Source organism: Ascaphus truei, chromosome 20 (assembly GCF_040206685.1).
Source record: "Ascaphus truei isolate aAscTru1 chromosome 20, aAscTru1.hap1, whole genome shotgun sequence".
NCBI lineage: Eukaryota > Metazoa > Chordata > Amphibia > Anura > Ascaphidae > Ascaphus > Ascaphus truei.
The window spans coordinates 14,487,381-14,509,778 of NC_134502.1; the positions used below are offsets into that span (position 1 = coordinate 14,487,381).

General features: G+C 46.8%; 1 protein-coding gene across 1 annotated transcript in view; it reads left to right on the top strand.

Moving 5' to 3' along the window:
• LOC142470688 (uncharacterized) overlaps window positions 1-22,398 on the top strand; it is a 45,015-nt gene that overhangs the window by 6,025 nt on the left and 16,592 nt on the right. The window contains exon 2 of the mRNA XM_075577310.1: window positions 4,855-5,093. The gene's annotated coding sequence lies outside the window, so the exon portion shown is untranslated. The remainder of the gene's footprint in view (window positions 1-4,854; window positions 5,094-22,398) is intronic.

Sequence of the window (22,398 nt, forward strand, 5' to 3'; positions counted from 1 at the left end):
AGAAGCTAGGTATGCAGAAAAGAAGCAGGCACACAGGCTTAAGCCTGCGATCTTGCTTCTTTTCTGCATTTTTAATTTATGTATCCAGTATGTCTCTTTTTTTAGTTAGGTCTGTGACGGGCAAGGGTAACTGGCTTTATAATAAAGGTTAAGCCCTCTGGTTGCCTGGGGGTCCCTAGCAGCTATCCAGCACTATAAGACAGGGACCAGGGATCTTTATATGCAAAGTTAATGTGTCCCTGCTTTTTTCACTTTCCATGTTCCCTTTGTCCCAGACTCCGTAAACTTGCTGTGTGTAAGTTTTAGGTGGAATATTGGGGTAAGAACACAATTATTTTGTTTGCAGGAGTTCGGGGGCTGGAGCTACCGTTGGTACCTTAATTCTACCTGGCGAGCAGGCATGTTTTGCCGGTATGCTAGTAGAATTACACCGGGGCTGTCCAGCGTCCCCCAGACTCCTGGCTTTTGAGCCCCGGTATCTCAGTCCTAAGTCCCTTGCAGTCATGAGTCTCCCCATGTATTAAAATATGTTTTCCAATGTTGGATACATTTATTATAAGGCTCTATGCAGTCTTCCTGAACATAGTTACATAGTAGATGAGGTTGAAAAAGACATATGTCCATCAAGTTCAACCTATGCTAAATTTAGACTTGACTAATTTAGACAACAGATACTTTATCCTATATCTATACTTCCTTCCAAAAAACCCCAATGTCATATCATCCAAAGATATCTCATAAGGGGAAAAATAAATTCCTTCCTGACTCCAATTATTCCCTGGATCAACATTCTTCCCATGTTTACTTATTAGGTATATCCCTGTATACCTTTCGTTTATAAAAAGATGTCCAACCTTTTTTGTGAAGATAACCAAATAAGAAATGCAATCCCCAGCGCAATAATGATATAAATACCAGATCCCACTGTCCATAAAGATGAATCAAGTCCCAAAATGTTCAATCATTTGCTGTAATTCAGATGCGACTTCCCCAGGTAAACTTAAATGTTTATATAGTCCTAAACATCCACGACCTCATGCACTATTAACAATACCGCACTTTTCTGTTTCTCAATCTCTGGGGAACTGTTTTGGTGCATGGTGGCTGATACTTATCTGAAGGAGCTGGTCAGAGCAGATCGAACACAGCCGGAGTACCAAGTGGGGTTCGTGAATCTCGGGGTGAAGTCGTTGATCAAAGCACAGCTCATATCCACTGCATGTATCAAGAGTATTTCTTGAGGATTACCATTGACCACGAAGTCACATCTGAATTACAGCAAAGGATTGAACATTTTGGGACTTGATTCATCTTTATGGACAGTGGGATCTGATATTTATACAATTTTTTGCGCCGGGGATTGCATTTCTTGTTTGGTCATTGTTTTGTAACAAGTTCCCTGAGAGAACTTGTATATGAAAATCCCCTTGGCAGCCATTCCTATTTTATTCACCCATCATAATGAATTTCTTCTGTACACATTCTTTTATATAATCACACGATTGATGTGCACTAGACACTGTTTTTTCACCTTTAAAGGTTTACTATTTAGGTTAAGCGCTTGTTGTAAGATTTAGTTAGTGGTTCTGTTTTTTTGTGAAAATATCTATTGTATCTGCCATCACAGGCTCCATGGGTAATGAATTCCACATTTTAACTGCCCTTACTGTAAAAAACACTTTCCTTTGTTGCTGGTGAAATCTCCTTTCTTCCTTCTTAAGGGATGGCCCCGAGTCCTTTGTACTGCCCTTGGAATGAATAGTTCTTTTCAAAGCTCCCTGTGCTGACCCCGAATATATTTGTATATAGTTATCATATCCCCTCTTGGACGCCTCTTTTCTAATGTAAATAAATCTAATTTAGCTAGCCTCTCCTCATAAGTTAGATTGTCCATCCCCTTTATTAATTTGGTGGCTCTTCTCTGCACTCTCTCTAGTTCCATAATGTCTTTTCTAAGGAGTGGGGACAAAAATTGTACTCCATATTCTAGGTGTGGTCTTACTAATGCTTTGTAAAGGGGCATACTTATGTTTACTTCCCTTCCATCCATTGGCGTTTGATGCAAGATAAGATCGTGTTTGCCTTTGCAGCTACTGCATGACTTTGGGCACTATTGCTAAGCCTGCTGTCTACAAGCACTCCTAAATCCTTCTCCATCAAGGATTCCCCCAATTTATTCCCATTTAATTTGTAAGTCGCCTTTTTATTCTTGCTTCCCAAATGCATAACCTTGCATTTATCTGTATTAAACCTCATCTGCCATTTACCTGCCCACGTTTCCAGTCTCTCCAAATCCTTCTGGAGAGAAATGACATCCTGCTCTGATTCTACTACCTTACACAATTTAGTATCATCAGCAAAGATGGAGACTTTGCTCTCGATACCAACCTCAAGGTCATTAATAAACAAGTTAAAAAGCAGTGGTCCCATTACCGATCCCTGAGGTACTCCAGTCAGGACCTTAGACCAACCTGAAAAAGTTCAATTTATTAAACCCTCTGTGGTTTATCCTTCAACCACTTTTCAATCCAGGTGCATATATTGTTACTGAGTCCCATTTGCTTTATTTTGTACTCCAACCTCTTTTGTGGAACCGTATGAAAAGCCTTTGCAAAATCTAAGTAAACCACATCAACTGCATTACCCTGGTCTAAATTCCTACTTACCTCCTCAAAGAAACAAATAAGGTTAGTTTAGCATGATCTATCCTTCATAAATCCATGTTGACTATTACTAATGATTTTGTTTTCCATTAGGTCTTCCTGAATATTATCCGTATTAAACCTTCAAGTAGTTCCCCACTATTGAAATCAGGCTTACAGGTCTGTAATTCCCCAGTTGTGATCTAGCTCCCTTTTTAAATATAGGCACCACATCTACTAAGTCGAGTCTAGTTTCACCTTTTGTTGTTTCTACTCTTGTTTTTTCTTCCCTATCTTTTTTTGGGTAGTGTCTTGGTTCTCTGGATGTATGTTCTTTTTTTTTTTTTCTTAAAATTTTGATAATGCCATTCATTTGTTTTTCTTTAGTGTCTCTCAGGAGACTATCTGTCATAATTTCTCTCTTGTCTATATGTGACCTATACCTGTTCGGTATATATGACGGATGATCATGCCATTTCGGGCGTGTATCCTAGATAGGAGACAAAATATGTTGAGATATATTTCTCAACTTCCTTTTTTCTTCTAATTTCTTTTTATGAACCCCCCTTTGTGTAATCCTCTTCATCACTTTTAAACGTTTTAGTTTTGGAGGCAATGATTCCTTTATCTAATGAGTCAATTTTCTTTTGTAAAGTCCCTGTTTTTAAAATCTACAGTTTGATCTATGTAAGTTTATGTAACTGTATTTGTAACATGTATTATTTGTCTTAACTCTGTGCCCAGGACATACTTGAAAACGAGAGGTAACTCTCAATGTATTACTTCCTGGTAAAATATTTTATAAATAAATAAATGATCTAGTGGGCTGATTTTTATCTTTGATCTCATTAATTTTAGTATCCAATTTCAATAGGTTTTTCTTATGTTGTTTTATAAGGGCTTGCGAGCTTCTCTCTAGAATATTGTACCACTCTTTTGGAAAGTCCTCATCCTCCAGATAAAAAGAGGGATCTTTCTAGAGTTTGATGATGTTTTAATTGTATGGAAAGGAGACTCAGAGCTTTCAGCATTTCATGAGGCAGATTAACACTAATAATGTTATTTTAAGATTCACACAACAATTTCGCTATAAGTCAATCGACTTTCTGGATCTTACCATTTATGCAGAGGACGGGAAGTTAAAGAGTAAGACATTCTTCAAGCCTGTAGAAACAAATAATTTTATCCTTAAGAGTAGTTGTCACCACACGAAATGGGTTGACTGCGTACCCTATTGCCAGTTTAGGAGGCAAAAAAGAAATTGCTCAGACAAAGGATTTGTTAGTCTACTTTTTTTTTTTTAAACAAAGGTTCTTGGATCGTGCCCATACGCATGAAAAATTAGACGAAGCTCTAAATAGGACATGCCAAATAGAAAGAAAAGATCTGATCAAAACAAAATCAAAAACAAAATTTGAAAAAGCTGAAAAGAGTTTTGAGTGGGCCTTTCTCACCAACTACAACAAGGATGCTTTGAAGGTGAAACAAATAGTGAGAAAACACTGGCATAACATTAAAAATGATCCATGTTCCTGACATGCTAGGGGTTATATTCAGAAAATCGAAGAATATAAAAAACCAATTAGCACCAAGCGTCCTTGTGAGCACAGAGAATAAGGACAACTGGTTGAATCCAACAAAAAGGGTTTTATGGGTTTTTTTCATGCAAAGCATGCACGTTTAAAACATTAGTGAAACCCCATTTTTTAAATCAAACCCAGGCGAAATTTTCCAAATTAAGAGTCATATAATGCGTGTATCAGACTTGTTTACATATTGGAGTGCCCTTGCCCCCCAATATGTTGGGAAAACCTCCAGACCCCTCAAAGTAAGAATACTAGAACATCTGAGCAACATAAAAAGAAAAGTAGCAACACATAGCCTGTCAAGACATTTCGATCTTTGTCACCAAGCGGATACCACAGGTTTCAAGTACCAAGGGCTTTAAACAGATAAAGAAACATTGGGGAGGAGGGAACAGAGACACGGACCTAACTAAAAGAGACATACTGGATACATAAATTAAAAATGCAGAAAAGAAGCAGGCACACAGGCTTAAGATTAAGGTTCATCCCACTGGGTTACCCCTGATCAGTGTGTTGAGGTCCTAGACCTAGAGAGTCAGCTCTTGGACCTAGATGTCGGAAATGCATTGCTGTGACTGTGCAAATGATGCGACATTAAAGGTTTTTGTGTGTTTTGCCTTTCTCAGGGTGCTGGGACCAGGAGATTTCTAGGCTGTAAGTTTCAGGGTGGGTTTGCCGGAGAAAGTCTTTACAGAATGTAGCTATATATCGGGGTTCCAAAGTTACAGGATACTCCAAATATGTATCTGGGAATCAAGTGAGATTCTCAGATATAGCAAAGCACATTGCTCCGGGCAAACTACTACCCTGGAAACGTTCTTGCGACTCACCGCCAGGATTCCTGCTGCAGTATAATCCAGACGAGGTAAACGGGGAATGAAGGGGTTAATGTATACCTGCAACATACAGGGGGTCCCTAGTGTAAAGAGTGATGCCCAGGTATCCTGAACATAGTATAACGGTTCAGAGGTGCTCCAGCTATATGATAAAGCTGTGAGTGGTTTTTGTGTGTAAAAAGTTTAAAGTCATTTCTAGAGTGTGGCAAGAATAAGGCTAGTGAGTGTAGGCAGTATATCCCCTTACTCCCACCTGACACCAGAATGGGACTTAAACATTTTTTTATCACACAAGATACAGGACACAGTATATTTGATTAAAGAGTTATGTTTAATCTGTACATTATATACTGATAACCTGTCAATGAACTGTGGGATTTCCAAGTGACCATATTGCTACTAAGTTTGGTGTCTGTGGGTCTGTGCGGTGTCTGGACTTGAAAGCCTCAGGGATGCCAAGGTGTTAGAACAGGTGGGGTACTGTAGTTACACTTGAGTACCTCCGTCTTGGGCTAACAGGGCTTTCCGGCCACCATTTTCCAGAGCCCAGACACTGTTGAGCCTGGAGCCATGGAGGGCTCAATATGCTAAGAGGCAGAGGTGCCAGGTTGGCGCATGCCTTTTAGCAGAATGAAAAACGGTACCCACCCTGCTTTACCATACCGGCAAATCGGTGATTGGCTGGCAGGGAATTCCCACACTCTGATAGGCTTGTGAATGGGAAACTGACAACCATAAGAAACCTCGCAGCCACGCAGGAGTGGAAATTCCAAGCGCCAAACCATCCGTGGCAAATTCAAAGATTTTGAGTGAGAAACGTTTCTAGGTCCCACTTTTCGAGAGCATAGTGGTCGTGACTGGCATTGCATGTCGTAATCCGTTCCAGGACTTTCGTGAGTACCTACCGGTCATAGGAAAGGGCTCCTACAGAGGTCATGTTTGAGAATTTAGTTTAAAGGACAATTTTATTCGTTGGCTCCGTTCCCTGTAAGTGTGTTAACTGTAACGTGTATTACATTGTGTGTGTCTTTTCCTGAAATAAATTACAATTTAATTTACCTCCTTGCGTTACTCAATCAATGATCCCGGTATATAAAGGTGTTGAAAAACCTGGTCTTCCGTGACAGGCTTATTTACTGGTGGCAGTGGTTGGATCGGTTGAGCTTGTGTTCTAAAATCTTGCAGGGTCTTATAACAGCGGGAAACTCGAAGATTGCGAGCTCCCAAAATAAGTGGTAATGTACACATGTTTCACAAGGCACAGAAAACACAGGTTCTCTTTTCCCTTAGCTTAGTGCCTGCGGGCGAACATGGACAAGCGATTAGGTCCGTACCGGTCATGGGACCGAGCCAAGATTGTTTCCCATTGTGACAGCTATGGGCTACAGATGGTCAGTCAAAGACACAGCTGGAGGAGGACTTGGAGTTTCACGAAGCCAGTATTGCTTCACCAGAGTGAAATGTCACGAAGCCAGTATTGCTTCACCAGAGTGAAATGGCCCATCCAAGAAAAAACAAAAATAAAGTGCGCCAAATGGGAAGTAACTATGAATATGGGCTATGTACAAGAACAAAAAACAAAAGAACAAAAAACATGTGACATGAACCAGTCCGGCGCGTATAGGGTCTTGCTAACAAACATAGATGAGTAAGATAACCACAACCCAATGAATGACGCAGCTTCTTATAACAGGGAACCACAATCCCTGATAAGATCGTTACAGCAAAGACAAAAAAAGTTAGAAGCGCAGTCAAAATTGGGTAGTGGTAAAATTAGACACTTTTATTAAAAATCCTGTCCCAGGGATCACCCTCTAGGACAACAAAAACATAATGATCAATATATAGACAATAAAGTTTAAAAACTGTGCAGATGAAGCTGTTGTGCAATTGCATTCAATGGGTCTCCAAGGGGTTAAAAACGGGGAAATCCCGGTATAGAGTCAGAGTCCTGTAACGAGCATTGCTTCAACCCTGGGGTACCCCTCTATATTATAATTTGCCCGGGCAGCACACAGTTTACAGGACTCTGACTCTATACCGGGATTTTCCCGTTTTTAACCCCTTGGAGACCCATTGAGTGCAATTGCACAACAGCTTCATCTGCACAGTTTTTAAACTTTATTGTCTATATATTGATCATTATGTTTTTGTTGTCCTAGAGGGTGATCCCTGGGACAGGATTTTTAATAAAAGTGTCTAGTTTTACCACTACCCAATTTTGACTGCGCTTCTAACTTTTTTTCTCTTTGCTGAAATGGCCCATCATCTGCAGTTGCAGTGGTCACAAGTTAACCCGGGGTGCTGGAGGTTACTCCAGCCCCGGTGGAGAGTGAGGAGAGTGAGCGGCCACCCACAGGGATAATGGTGGAGGATTGATTCCTGGGAGTGTGGCAGTGTTATTCCCTGTGGCTACCGGACACCTCTGGCATCACCGCACTCCTTGCCTCATGGGTAGTGGGGGCTACCACAGATGAGTGGATTTGGATGCTTGCAGCAGTCCACAGAACAGCATCCCCCACCTCCCACCCGATCAACCGGGAGCAAGACTCCTCCCGAGTGGACTACCACAGTTTTAATAAATTTGTTGATGGCACCGGCAAGATCGACGGGTTTTTGAGAGACTTTGAGATCCAATGTCGACTGTACCGAGTGCCACAATGGGTTTTGCGATTAAACCCCTTATTATCCGGTGTGGCCAAAGAAACTCAGCAGGGTATCCCTCCTTAGGATGGTGATGATTGATTATAGCCATGTCAAAGCTATGTTGCTCACATAATATTCCCTCACCCCAGAAGTGTACCGGGGCATGTTCTGGGTGGGCGAGAAGTACCACCAGGAGTCCAAAGTCCGGTACGGGGCCTGCATGGCATTGCATGGGACCCAGTGGGTCGAGGGTTGTGGTTTCACCAAGTTCCACACACTATTGGACTTGATCTTCCAGGAGCAACTTTTGCAGCAGTGTCCCTCGAACGTGAGGGCATGGTTTTTTGACCGAAAACCTAAAACCCATGTGGAAGCTGCTAAAATGGCTGATGAATTTGTGACCAGTCGGGCTTTGATCGACAAAAAGGGGGCTACCAAAGACATGGCCACACCGGCCCGAGGAGCCAAAACTACACCTCAGTGGACGAACAAGACTGCAGCACAGGGCAGTGCACCCAAGGCTTCAGCGTTCAAGCAGGAGAGGAGGTGTTACTTGTGTAACAAAGTGGGTCACATCAGACCAGACTGTCCGGGCCGTGCAAAGTCCTGTGGACCCCAGCAGGGGCAACGCTCTCCAGCTGCGAGGCCGGGTGCCTGTATGCGACTGGCACACACACACACAGGAGCCAAGTACAGCCACCGGACCAGTCCAGAGAGGGACTTCCACGGAGAGACCGAGGGACATCAGATTGCTGCAGGCAGGATGCAGTCCAACGAAGTCCAGCAGAAGCATCTATGCACAGTGACCATCGGAGATCGCCAAGCAGCCGGCTTGCTTGACTCCGGTGCCACTGTTACCCTGGCCAACCTAATATGGTCCAGCCAGAGGATTTGCGTCCGGGCACCGGGATGCAAGTGACCATACCAGACGGTGGACCGCAGTCCATCCAGGTTGCCCAGGTCTTTCTTGATTGGGGTGCCGGACGTGGCATCAAGGAGGTGGGGGTATTGCCCGTGTTAGATCACGAGGTTCTCCTTTGCAATGACTTGAGCATGTAACATGCATTTTAATGCAGAGCTGGCTCCTGTTGCAGCAATTTACCAGGAGTCAGTCATCAGGCGTTGCACCTCAAGGATCCACCTCCCCCCTGAATTTGGGACCAAAAGTTTCCGGGGTCTCTGAGGAGACCAGGCCGGTATGCCAGGCGCGACAGTGTACTGACTTACCTTCCCCTTTACCTGCTCCCCTTCTCCCTGACTTAGAGACTAAGGATGGGTGGCCAGAATTAGGGGAACAGTTTAGGGATGCTGTGAGGTCCGATCCAAGCTTGGAGAGCATGAGGCTTCGGGCATCCGAGTCCAACTCATGCAATGGGTCAGAACGTTTCTCATATCACCGTGGGCTCTTATACAGAGGGCAGATGGCTATGGGTTTAGATAGGGTCTGTACCGGTAGGCGACAGCTAGTGGTACAGAGGGAGTATAGGCAACAGTTGTTACAGGTATAGAAAAGAAAAAGTAGCGCCAACCAACTACCAAGGTACACAACAATAAAAATGTAGAAAATATATATTATTACAGAATGATCCAGTGTCTGAAGAGTCCTGCTGCTAGTCCAGGGAGGTGATTCCAACACCTCCAAAATAACTTGTATAGAAAAAGGGAGATTCTCCAGCGCATAGGCTCAGTTCACCATCCCAAGCGGGTATATGCGGGAGAAAACAGACAGACACACAGAACAAAACAAAAGGTATAATATCAGTATGAACTATCAAAATACTGCAGAACCTCACTAACTAACAGACTCACACTTACATGGTGAGTAATTATACAATTCTAACGTACTCTTCATTAAGTAATATCACCAAATAGACAAGAGAAACAGACAATTGGTGTAGATTGAAATGTAGCCAACCAAATGGTTCACTGAAAAACCATAATGATATTGGGGAGATGTCACGGGAGACCAGGTTTGATCAACACCTTTTTATACCGGGATCATATGATTGAGCAAAGCAAGGAAGTAAAATAAATTATAATTTATTTCAGGAAAAGACATACACACAATGCAACACAATTTGCATGTAACTGCTCAGGTATAACACCGGGTGCTCTCCCTCCTCCCCCACTTGACTAAAAACAGCACCGATAATCGAAGGCATCGGTCTGCAACAAAATTTCTTTGAATAATACGGGGCAGCCAGGATCGGTGCACTGGCCAGCGCTGCCTTGAGAGCCTGAAAAGCTGTTTCACAGGCAGGAGTCCAGGCCACCAGAACTGGGAGTCGCTTCTGTGTCAGGTCTAACAAGGGTTTAACCACGGCGCTATATTGTGGAACACACTTCCTATAGTACCCAGCGGTGCCTTTTGAGGACTGGCCACTGCACTATAGCCTCAACGTTATCTGGTTCAGGCTTGAGGTGACCTCTGCCCACCCTGTGCCCTAGATACAAGACCTTTGCCATACCTATTAAACACTTGGTGGGTTTCAGTGGGAGCCCTGCTTCCCTAATTCTGCTCAGCACCACTGCGACATGAACTAGGTAACTGTCCCATGTCTCGCTAAACATTGCAATGTTGTCCAGGTATGCCCTTGCAAAACTCTGCATCCCTTCCAGTAACCTATTGGAAAGTAGCCGGGACATTCTTCATCCCAAATGGCATCACTAAAAATTCATAGAGGCCACTTGGAGTAATGAATGCTGACTTCTCCTTAGCCTCCTGGGTCAGCGGGATCTGCCAATACCCTTTGCTCAGATCCATGGTGGTCAGATACTTTGCCCCGTGAGCTCATCTAATAGCTCGTCCCATGTGGAGCATGGGATAAGCATCTGACACTGTTCCCGCATTGAGCTGCTGGTGGTCCACACAGAATCGTGTGGTTCCATCCTTCTTAAGCACTAGGACAACCGGACAAGACCAAGGGCTCTGAGACGGTACAATTACCCCTAGTGATGTGTTCTGCCCGGCTTGTCCGTGAACAGAACCCTATACTGCTCTAACATAGACCTCACTGTACCTTCTGCTGCTCACTGAGCTGCGACCCTATCTTAACCTGCTCTACTGTGCCCCCTGCCTAGATTCCCCTAGCAGGTCAGGCAGAGCATTGCTCGCTGGGTCCCCCATTGGTGGGCTGCAAATAGCCAGCACTGATGCCACACTCCATGCAAAATACTCCTTAAGCATATTGATGTGATAGGTCTTATTTCTTCCTGTCTCTCCATCTAACTGCACAACATAGTTGCACTTTCATCTTTCTGAGAACCGTGTACAGTCCAGACCAGGCAGCCATTAATTTGTTCTGCCGAGTGGGCTTTAGAAGAATTACTTGCTATCCTGGGATGAATGATCTGCTACGGGCATTCTGGTCATACCAAGCTTTCTGCTTGGTCTGAGCCTCCCTGAGATTAGCCTGTGCCAACCCCATTAGCATTCCTAGCCGGTCTGAAGCATCCGTATTAGTAGTCTTCCCTTCCCAACCCTCACGGAATAAGTCAAGGGGTCCCCGTAGCCTGCGACCATATAGCAGCTCAAAGGGAGAGAGCCCGGTAGATTCTTGCTGTACCTCTCGGTATGCAAACAGTAAGTGCTGTAGGTGAATCTCCCAGTCCTTCCCTTCAGCTTCCATAAAAGCTTGCGGCATTTACTTCAGGGTACCATTGAACCTCTCACATAGCCCGTTGGTCTTGGGGTGTGTAACAGGGACTTATCCCTGTTAAAGAAACTTGCCTCTAATCCAGCAGTGTGCTGGTTAATTGCATACCAGCAATTAACCAACTCCACCTGGCTGATTAGAGCTCTCTCAGAAAAAGCCTGTTCCAAGAAACAGGAAGAAGATTTTCTTTAGTCCACACTGGACTGACCAGAGGCACAGATGTCTTGAGCTGCAGAAGGACTGGACTATATGCTGATAGCAAGACAAGGGGACTAGCAAATCTAGAGATACCTGGACAGACATTGCCTTAGCACACAAGGGTGCTGACCCAGGAGAGCAGAGAGGCTTTCCCCTACAGCTACATGAAACAGATAAGACTTTCTTATGAGACTGTTATATATCTGTATATATGTATATATATTTGGGCTGGTAATTAGCTTAGCTAACCACCCAGTTAGAGAGGGCTGGACTACATGTGTAGATATTCTCCAAAGTGGAGTAGGTTTTTTTTTGCTTGGAGGTTTTTGCTGTGTTAAAGGGACAGGCGCCATAAAGCCTAATTTTAGTTTCACTTTAAACGGTCTCTATTGCGTACCTCTGAACATGTCTCTTACAGGGTGATAAGGGGTCGTGTGCTGGTGCTTCACCCCGCACGCATCCCAGAGACCCTGTAGAAATTCACTCATGAATTGTAATCCTTGATCGGTTAGAATCTCACTTGGGAAACCTACTCTAGTGAATATGACTAACAATGCTTTTGCTACTGCACTGGCATCGATGGTGGCAAGGGCTATAGTCTCAAGGTACCGGGTGGCAAAATCCACCACCATATGTAACGCTTGTCAGACCAACTGGGGTTCATGAGGGGTCCCACTATGTCCATAGCTACCCTCTGGAAAGTTCCCAGACTACCTGTTGTGGGTTCAGAGGTGCCCTCACAAGATCACCCGCCTTACCTACTCGCTGGCAGGCATCACAGGACCAACAGAAATCTGCCACAGCCCCATATGCCCCTGGCCAGTAGTAACACTGTAACAGCCGTGCTCTCATCCGAATGACCACCTGATGCCCCGCTAGTGGAATGGAGTGGGCTACCTGTAACAACTTGTATAGAAAAAGGGAAGTCCTCCAGCGCATAAGCTCACTTCACCATCCCAAGCAGGTATATGTTGGAGAAAACAGACAGACATACACTGGCGACACACTTTATTCGAGCTTGGCTAGTCCCACGAATTCGGGTATACCCGGGTGTATTGAGGTTTGTGACTGTTTTCTGCCCGAGTGCATTGAGGTATTTTCCAAGCAGGGATTGAAGCATTTTATTCCCGCTGGCTGCAATAATGCACAGTATATATATATATATACTGCATTACAATTCATGAATTTATGCCATCTGGTAGACACGCGAAGCATTGCAGCCTATTAAATCCTAATCATTATCATTTAACAGATCAGCCGCCCATCAGCCAGGCATGAACCCAGGCTGGGAAGGCAAATGCAACGGGGCTTGTCAGAGGTGAGGAGTGGCGCATTCCAGGTATCTGCCAGGTACATACCGGGTATTTGCTCGAATAAAGTGTGTCGGTGCAGTACAGAACCAAACAAAAAGGTATAATATCAGAGTGTACTCTCAAAATACTGCAGAACCTCACTAACTAACAAACTCACACATACATGTGCAGAACCACACTAGAGTTGTGGTAGCGATACACTACTACTGGCACAGTTCCAGTTATCTGACACATTAGTGTCATGACCAATTTTTATCCTCTTCTATGCACAATTTATTTTAATAGTAAATTTGAATAAAAATAATTTTAACAATTACATATACCACTAGCGATAATTGAGTGCTACTTTAACTGAGTTATTTTTCTTTTGGTTCATTATCAATACAATTCTCATTCAAGCACCTTATCCATATTACTATATACTTACCTTTTAGTTGAGCAGGGGTTCATTTACCTTCCCTTTCCCTCCCTCACCTTTCCCACGGTAAATATAGTACTTAATTATGCATTCCTTTGTTAATTTGTCATAATATAAATGTATAATTATATCCTTTGGTGATCTCCCCCATGTCAGAAGAGGGGTTTATAGTGCTCTTTCTATAAGATGGGTATATATTTGTATTGTTATGCATGATCCACTATATAGATTTGTAGACTCTATTTACCATACAGTAGGGACTGTCATTTTTTTTTACAGAGGGAGAATCTCATGAATCATTTATTGTGGTGAGAGATTTGGTTTTTAATTTTAATTGATCTGAATTTGAATCAGCCAATAGGGAGTCAGGAACTCATTTATTAGTATTATGCGATGTGGATAATGGCAGAACCCCATGACGAAGCTTGAATCTATGAGCGAAACGCGTAGAGTCCAGAGCAGGAGAGGAACATCCGGTCAGAGAGGGAACTCTGCTAAGGGTGACTGTTGTTTCCGGGTGGCTGTATTAGGAAGCAACACCAGCCAGCATCAAGGAGCTGCTCTGATCGGCACTGGAGAGGTGGTGAGACTGCCACCATTCTGCACTGTTTTATTCATTATTATTTGCCTTCAAAGAATGGACACCTTGTAAGTGCACATTCTGGAGGAGTGTTTTTACTGTTTAGAAACCGTGAGTTCAGATACAGTATCTTGTGAAAAAGAGAAGCGCAAAAATAAAAAAACAAATGACAATAAGGCTTCTCTGTGCTGCTTTACATAAACAGTCTCTAAAAAACCTTGTACAAGTGTTGATAAGTGGAAAAAAATAAAGCGCAATAGAGTAATAACCACACAAAATACCAAATATGAAAAAATCCCAGTGAATTTGTATTTAAGTGAATTAGTGAACAAATCACTCACATTGATGTTTACAGGAGAAAGTCTGATCACGTTTCACTCTCTCTTCAAAAAATCATAAAGAGGACATAGCGTGATACAGTTTATTGCACATGCAATTAAAATGAAATGGGGTTAGGACACACTCACATTCTCCCAAACTTTTAAGCGCAATGTGTGCTTTAAGGGCACACTCTCGCCTCTCTGGGGCTCCCGAAATCCTCCGGAATGGGAGGTCCTGATTTATAGTCTCGCGCCTCAGACTTGGATCCTCTGATCCTCGTGGTCAAAGGCGCCGTCATCAGCACTTCCGCGTCTGCACACGCAGCAGGTTCGGTGGCTTGCAAGTGACAGGGCTCTTCCTCATTGGCTACGGGATCCTCAGAGTGTAAAAAAAAAACCCTATGCGTTTCGCCTTTCATTCCAGTACGGCTTCTTCAGGGGTTGTGGATGCTTCTACTATGCTCTTGCAGTATATATAGGCACACTAATGAATATTTATCCAATAGTAAAAGGCGCTGAGGGTGTTGTTCTACTGATCCCTTGATTGGATCTTATTCTGTTCATATGACTAACAAACACACAAATGCTTATCGCTCTCCGACTATTCAATGTGTAGTATATTATAACTCATGGTGCATAGGGTAAAAAATAATGGATACATAAATCCAAAGGGGGGGGGGGTTTAGGCCCCCAGTGGAGCAAGAAACCCAGGGCTGCACTCACGAGAGAGTAGGAGGGACCACACAATATGTCCCGGGCCAATAGCCCTGAGCTACGCAACGCAAAACAAAAAAGGTTTATTATATATATATATATATACAAGGGAAAGGAAACATCAGGGGGTGTAGGGTAAATGGGTAAAGAGAAGTGCGTTAAAACATGAGGTGGGTAAGTGACCAGGGCAAAACAAAATCTCATATATCAGGTATACTAAAGGTACATTTGTATTCCCAGTATATATGACGCTGGAAGTACTGACTGATAAGAGGCTTGAATGGCCAGAGGAGCAGAGTATGTACCTTTGTAACAGCTAGCAATCAGGTAAGGTACATGGGGGTAGTCTAAGCACTTCTCTTTACCCATTTACCCTACACCCCCTGATGTTTCCTTTCCCTTGTATATATATATATATAATAAACCTTTTTTGTTTTGCGTTGCGTAGCTCAGGGCTATTGGCCCAGGACATATTGTGTGGTCCCTCCTACTCTCTCTCGTGAGTGCAGCCCTGGGTTTCTTGCTCCACTGGGGGCCTAAACCCCCCCCCCCCCCCCTTGGATTTATGTATCCATCTGTTCATATGACAACAGAAATTCTAAAACGTTAAGGGAACTGGATTCAAACTTTAAACTAATAACTTTAATACAGTGAATTTAAATAAATAAACAATGTAATAGATTAAAATAATCCATATAAACTACCTAAACATAATAAGTTCATCATAATATGTCACTAAAATACAAAAGAAACAAATATTAGAGACATGCATACATCAATGCAGTACCAAATAGCAGCTTGAACCAATGGATAAAAACATTAAAAATAGTTAGAGGAGCGCAAAAAAGGCCTTTCACCTCTCTGTTTTGAAAATAATTTACTTTAAGAAACAATTTAAAAATACTTATACTAAAAAATCAGAATTTAACTTTATAAAAAGAATTAAATTTAAGCTGTTTGTTAAACAGCCATACTGTATATTAACAGGAAACAAATTTATTCTAAAAATTAGCTACTGTAAGTTCAAAATCAATGTTAAGACCCAATGGTTTTAAAGTTTTAAGTCTGTATATCCATATGGTTTCTCTTCTGGACAGATCTTTCTCTCTATTTCCCCCTCTCCAATTTTTTGAGACAGTCTATGCCCTTGAAAAGCAAACCCCCTGAATTAGACTTATGATATAATTTAAAATGTAAGGAGACATTGTGTTTCAAGACCTATACTGATATTATGTAGATGTTGTTCTAACATCCTAATTTTTAATGTTTTACATATTGTACGACGCACGGACATTCCAATTGATATATGATAAAATTGGAATTACAATTTATCAAATGTCTAATTGGAAAAGTCTCCTTAGTTACATGGGAACAAAACTCTTTAGCTCGATTTATCCCATTTGGACAAGCTTTACAGAGTAGACTTGTAAAGAAACCTTTTGGGTTAGTATCTAACCACATATCTTTAGCCCCATTATTTTCACAATTATCCTGCTTTGTTTTAACGACACTGGGAGCTAATTTATCTTTTAAATTAGGGGCTTTTGAAAATATTAGTTGAGGTTTTAAGGGTAAGAACTTTCCTAACAAAGGATCCCACTGTAAAATATTCCAATGTTTGTTGAGAATATCTTTTTATTTTCCCAGACTGTGTACTTACTATATTGTGTTACAAATGGGACCCAATTTTCTTTAAATTTTTCTTGTTTTCTCTTTTTAAATTCCTTATTTGTGGAGGGTATCTCTTCTCTTTTTAGGTTACTGACTCTTTTCATTGCGCAGTTTAGAAGTTCAGGATTATATCCCTTCTCTAAAAATCGATCTTTTAAAAGGGAAGATTGCTCTTCACATATCTGGTCAGATGTACAGTTTCTCCTAACTCGTCTTAGCTGTACATAGGGGATGTTGTTTAACCAATCCCTATGATGACAGCTTGTACGATCCACATATACATATGTTGCAATTTATAGATTTAAAATAAGTTTTGCACTTGACCTTTTGATTCTCAACATATAAGTGCAAATCTAAAAATTGAATGTAGTCTCTACTTACAGTATGTGTGAAGTGCAGATTCCAAACATGGCGTTTCCTTCTTTCTCTTCCTAAAGATCATCCACACGCATCGCTTATTACTGGATGCTACCATCATCTTACACATTGATTGTGACATGCTTATTATACTCATGTCCATGTGAGTCTAATGATTGCAGGTTTTTTCTATTCTCTCTCTTTTTTTTTTTTTTCAATATGCCTTGCTCCCTCATCCTCTTGCATTGCTATTTGTGAGACACTGGAACACTGGTTCTTTTGGAGGTCGAGTCGAAGGCAGACTATTTGATTTGTATATTTATTGAATTTATTTCACTTGGTCTGTGTTATTTTTACATTGATCCCTAACATACCCAGGACATACTTGAAAACGAGAGGTAACTCTCAATGTATTACTTCCTGGTAAAATATTTTATAAATAAATAACATTGTTTTATTAAGGAGCATTCCCACTTACCACTGGATGGGAGTATTACTCCGTTTATGTTATCACTTATACACATTGTCACTTTGGAGGTAAATATATAGTTTACTGAGGCGGGGGGTGAGGGACTGAGTGCTTTGCTGCTGGCAGGGGGGTGGCGGCGATGCGGCGGCCTGGGTGTAAGCGGCTGGAGGGGAGGCGGGGCGGGCCGGGTGTAGTTGTGTTGCGGCGAAGGGAGGGACTGAGTGCGGTGCAGCTGGAGGGGAGGCGAGGGGCCGGCGGCGGCGGGCCTCCCTGTACCTCACATCACAGTACCCCCCTGCATGACCCCCTGGTCCTCGTTTCCCCCCCCGGTCCTCGCCTCCTCCCCCCCAGGTCCTCATTCCCCTCCCCGTTACCCACCTTTCCTTGGTCCCTAGCACTCCCGCGGGTAAGGCGGTGAGTCGGGAGACAGTGCGGCGGCTATGTGTTAGGTGGCAGGTGATGCGGGAACCGGCACTCTTTCCCCCCCTCCCGTCCCTCGTTCCCCCCCCTCCCGTCCCTCGTTCCCCCCCTCCCATCTCTCATTCCCCCCCTCCCATCCCTCGTTTCCCTCCTCGTTCCCCCCTCCCGTCCCTCGTCCCCCCCCCCCCATCCCTCCCGTCCCTGTTTCTCACCCTCCCTCCCTTTTGGGTTAGTATCTAACCACATATCTTTAGCCCCATTATTTTCACAATTATCCTGCTTTATTTTAAGGACACTGGGAGCTAATTTCTCTTTTAAATTAGGGGCTTTTGAAAATATTAGCTGAGGTTTTAAGGGTAAGAACTTTCCTAACAAAGGATCCCGCTGTAAAATATTCCAATGTTTGTTGAGAATATTTTTTTTTTCCCAGACTGTGTACTTACTATATTGTGTTACAAATGGGACCCAATTTTCTTTACATTTTTCTTGGTTTTTCTTTTTAATTTCCTTATTTGTGGAGGGTATCTCTTCTCTTTTTAGGTTACTGACTCTTTTCATTGCGCAGTTTAGAAGTTCAGGATTATATCCCTTCTCTAAAAATCTTGTTTCCCCCCCTCCCGTCCCTGGTACCCCCCCCTCCCGTCCCTCGTTCCCCCCTCCCGTCCCTCGTTTTTCCCCCTCCCGTCCCTCGTTACCCCCCTCTCGTCCCTCGTTCTCACCCTCCTGTCCCTCATTCACCCCCTCCCGTCCTTGTTCCCTCCCCCCGTCCCATCCCTTGTTCCTCCCCCCTCCCGTCCCTTGTTCCCCCCTCCCATCACTCGTTCCCCCCCTCCCGTCCCTCGTTCCCCCCCCTCCCGTTCTTCGTTCCCCCCCCCCCTCCTGTCCCCCCCTCACTCCCATCCCTCATTCCCCCCTCACTCCCGTTCCTTGTTCCCCCCCTCCATCCCTCGTTCCTCCCTCCCGTCCCTCGTTACCCCCCTCCCGTCCCTCGTTACCCCCCTCCCATCCCTCGTTCCCCCTCCCTCCCGTCCCTCGTTCCCCCTCTCTCCCGTCCCTCGTTCCCCCTCTCTCCCGTCCCTCGTTCCCCCTCTCTCCCGTCCCTCGTTCCCCCTCTCTCCCGTCCCTCGTTCCCCCTCTCTCCCGTCCCTCGTTCCCCCTCTCTCCCGTCCCTCGTTCCCCCTCTCTCCCGTCCCTCATTCCCGCCCTCCCGTCCCTCGTTCCCCCCCTCCCGTCCCTCGTTCCCCCCCTCCTGTCCCTCGTTCCCCCCTCCCGTCCCTTGTTCCCTCCCTCCCGTCCCTCATTCCCGTCCCTCGTTCTCCCATCCCTCGTTCTCCCGTCCCTCGTTCCCGTCCCTCGTTTTCCCATCCCTCGTTCCTGTCCCTCGTTCCCCCCCCCTCACTGCCGTCCCTCGTTCCCCGCCCCTCGTTCCTGTCCCTTGTTTCCCCCCTAACTCCCGTCCCTCATTCCCCCCTCGTTCCCCCCCCTCACTCCTGTCCCTCGTTCCCTCCCTCCTGTCCCTCGTTCCCCCCCTCCCATCCCTCGTTCCCGTCCCTCGTTCCCATCTCTCGTTCCCGTCCCTCCTTCTCCCGTCCCTCCTTCTTCCGTCCTTCATTCCCCCCCCCTCCCGTCCCCCCCTCACTCCCATCCCTCATTCCCCCCCCTCACTCCTGTCCCTCGTTCCCCCCCTCCCATCCCTCGTTCCCCCCTCCCGTCCCTCGTTCCCCCCTCCCGTCCCTCGTTCCCCCTCCCTGCCCTCGTTCCCCCTCCCTCCCGTCCCTCGTTCCCCCTCCCTCCCGTCCCTCGTTCCCCCTCTCTCCCATCCCTCGTTCCCCCCCTCCCGTCCCTCGTTCCCCCCCTCCCGTCCCTCGTTCCCCCCCCTCCCGTCCCTCGTTCCCGTCCCTCGTTCCCCCCCTCCCGTCCCTCGTTCCCTCACTCCTGTCCCTCGTTCCCTCCCTCCCGTCCCTCGTTCCCCCCCTCCCATCCAACGTTCCCGTCCCTCGTTCTCCCGTCCCACGTTCCCGTCCCTCGTTCCCGTCCCTCGTTCTTCCGTCCTTCGTTCTCCCGTCCCTCGTTCTCCCATCCCTCGTTTTCCCATCCCTCGTTCCCCCCCCTCACTGCCGTCCCTCGTTCCCTGCCCCTCGTTCCTGTCCCTTGTTCCCCCCCTCACTCCCGTCCCTCATTCCCCCCCCTCACTCCTGTCCCTCGTTCCCCCCTCCCATCCCTCGTTCCCTCCCGTCCCTCGTTCCCCCCCTCCCATCCCTCGTTCCCGTCCCTCCTATCCCTTGTTCCCGTCCCTCGTTCCCATCCCTCGTTCCCGTCCCTCCTTCTCCCGTCCTTCGTTCCCCCCCCTCCCGTCCCCCCCTGACTCCCATCCCTCACTCCTGTCCCTCGTTCCCCCCCTCCCATCCCTCGTTCCCCCCTCCCATCCCTCGTTCCCCCCTCCCATCCCTCGTTCCCCTTTCCCGTCCCTCGTTCCCCTTTCCCGTCCCTCGTTCCCCCCTCCTGTCCCTCGTTCCCCCTCCCTCCCGTCCCTCGTTCCCCCTCCCTCCCGTCCCTCGTTCCCCCTCCCGTCCCTCGTTCCCCCTCCCGTCCCTCGTTCCCCCTCCCTCCCGTCCCTCGTTCCCCCTCCCTCCCGTCCCTCGCTCCCCCTCCCTCCCGTCCCTCGTTCCCCCTCCCTCCCGTCCCTCGTTCCCCCTCTCTCCCGTCCCTCGTTCCCCCTCTCTCCCGTCCCTCGTTCCCCCCCTCCCGTCCCTCGTTCCCCCCTCCCGTCCCTCGTTCCCTTCCTCCCGTCCCTCGTTCCCTTCCTCCCGTCCCTCGTTCCCTCCCTCCCGTCCCTCGTTCTCCCCCTCCCATCCCTCGTTCCCGTCCCTCGTTCCCGTCCCTCGTTCTCCCGTCCCACGTTCCCGTCCCTCGTTCCCGTCCCTCGTTCTTCCGTCCCTCGTTCTTCCGTCCCTCGTTCTCCCGTCCCTCGTTCTCCCATCCCTCGTTTTCCCATCCCTCGTTCCCCCCCTCACTTCCGTCCCTCGTTCCCTGCCCCTCGTTCCTGTCCCTTGTTCCCCCCCCTCACTCCCGTCCCTCGTTCCCCCCCCTCACTCCCGTCCCTCGTTCCCCCCCCTCACTCCTGTCCCTTGTTCCCCCCCCCTCACTCCCGTCCCTCGTTCCCCCCCCCACTCCCGTCCCTCGTTCCCCCCCCCACTCCCGTCCCTCGTTCCCCACCCTCACTCCCATCCCTCGTTCCCCCCCTCACTCCCGTCCCTTGTCCCCCCCCACTCCAGTCCCTCGTCCCCCTCCCATCCCTCGTTCCCCCCCTCCCATCCCTCGTTCCCCCCTCCCTCCCGTCCCTCGTTCCCCCCCTCCCTCCCGTCCCTTGTTCCCCCCTCCCTCCCGTCCCTCGTTCCCCCCTCCCTCCCGTCCCTCATTCCCCCTCTCCCTCCCGTCCCTCGTTCCCCCCTCCCTCCCATCCCTCCCCCCTCCCATCCCTCCCTCCCTCCCTCCCGTCCCTCGTTCCCCCCCCTCCCTCCTGTCCCTCGTTCCCCCTCTCCCTCCCATCCCTCGTTCCCCCCTCCCTCCTGTCCCTCGTTCCCCCTCTCCCTCCCGTCCCTCGTTCCCCCCTCCTTCCCTTCCCTCGTTCCCCCCCCACCCTCTCGTCCCTCGTCCCTCCCCCCACCCTCCCATCCCTCGTTCCCCCCCCCCCACCCTCCCATCCCTCGTTCCCCCCCCCACCCTCCCATCCCTCGTTCCCCCCCCCCACCCTCCCGTCCCTCGTTCCCCCCCACCCTCCCGTCCCTCGTCCCCCCCCCACACTCCCGTCCCGTTAAAGTGGATAAATAGAGATGAAGGGAGAGGACATGAGGGGAAGGGAGGGGGGTGGAATGTGGGAGAGGAGGGGGCAGTTTTGGAGAGAGGTGGGGGGGAAGAGGATCCTTGGTAAAGAGAGAGAGTGGTGGTCCAGAGGGAGGACCAAAAGGAGGAGGAAATAGGAAAGGGACGGGAGCAAATAACCAACCCCACCCCCTCCACCCAGCCCCCACATAGACCAGCCCAAACCGTGCCATCTTCAGCAGCCTAATATTTTTATTATCCGGTTAAGAACCTTTATCCTCTATTAGTTTACACCTGTTTCTAAGGAACCTTTATCCTCTATTAGGCTGCGCTTATAGTGCTGGCGACAGCGACGCCGCGTCAAAACAAATGCATTGCCGCCATCGCGTGCACTTATAGTAAGTGCGATGTGAAGGCTGGTTGCGATCGCTGAAAGTCATCTCAATTTGATTTTTCCAGCGACCACAGCCTGACGTCACCGTCGCGTCGCCATCACTATAAGCGTAGCCTTGGTTTACACCTGTTTCTAATCTGGAGCCAGAGCTCCCAGATTTTGTAGGACTGGTCGGTGGACTGTTTTTACTGGGCTGTTAATTTTTCCATTGTCATGACCTCATTTATTCTTATAGTGAGAGTTCTTCTTGAAGGGGGGTTTGTTTTTTTCCAAGCCGCCGCTAGCAGCGGTTAGGATAAAAGAGATCAATCACCCCATGGGAGCTGAAAGATTTTCTATAGGTTTTGCTATCAGAA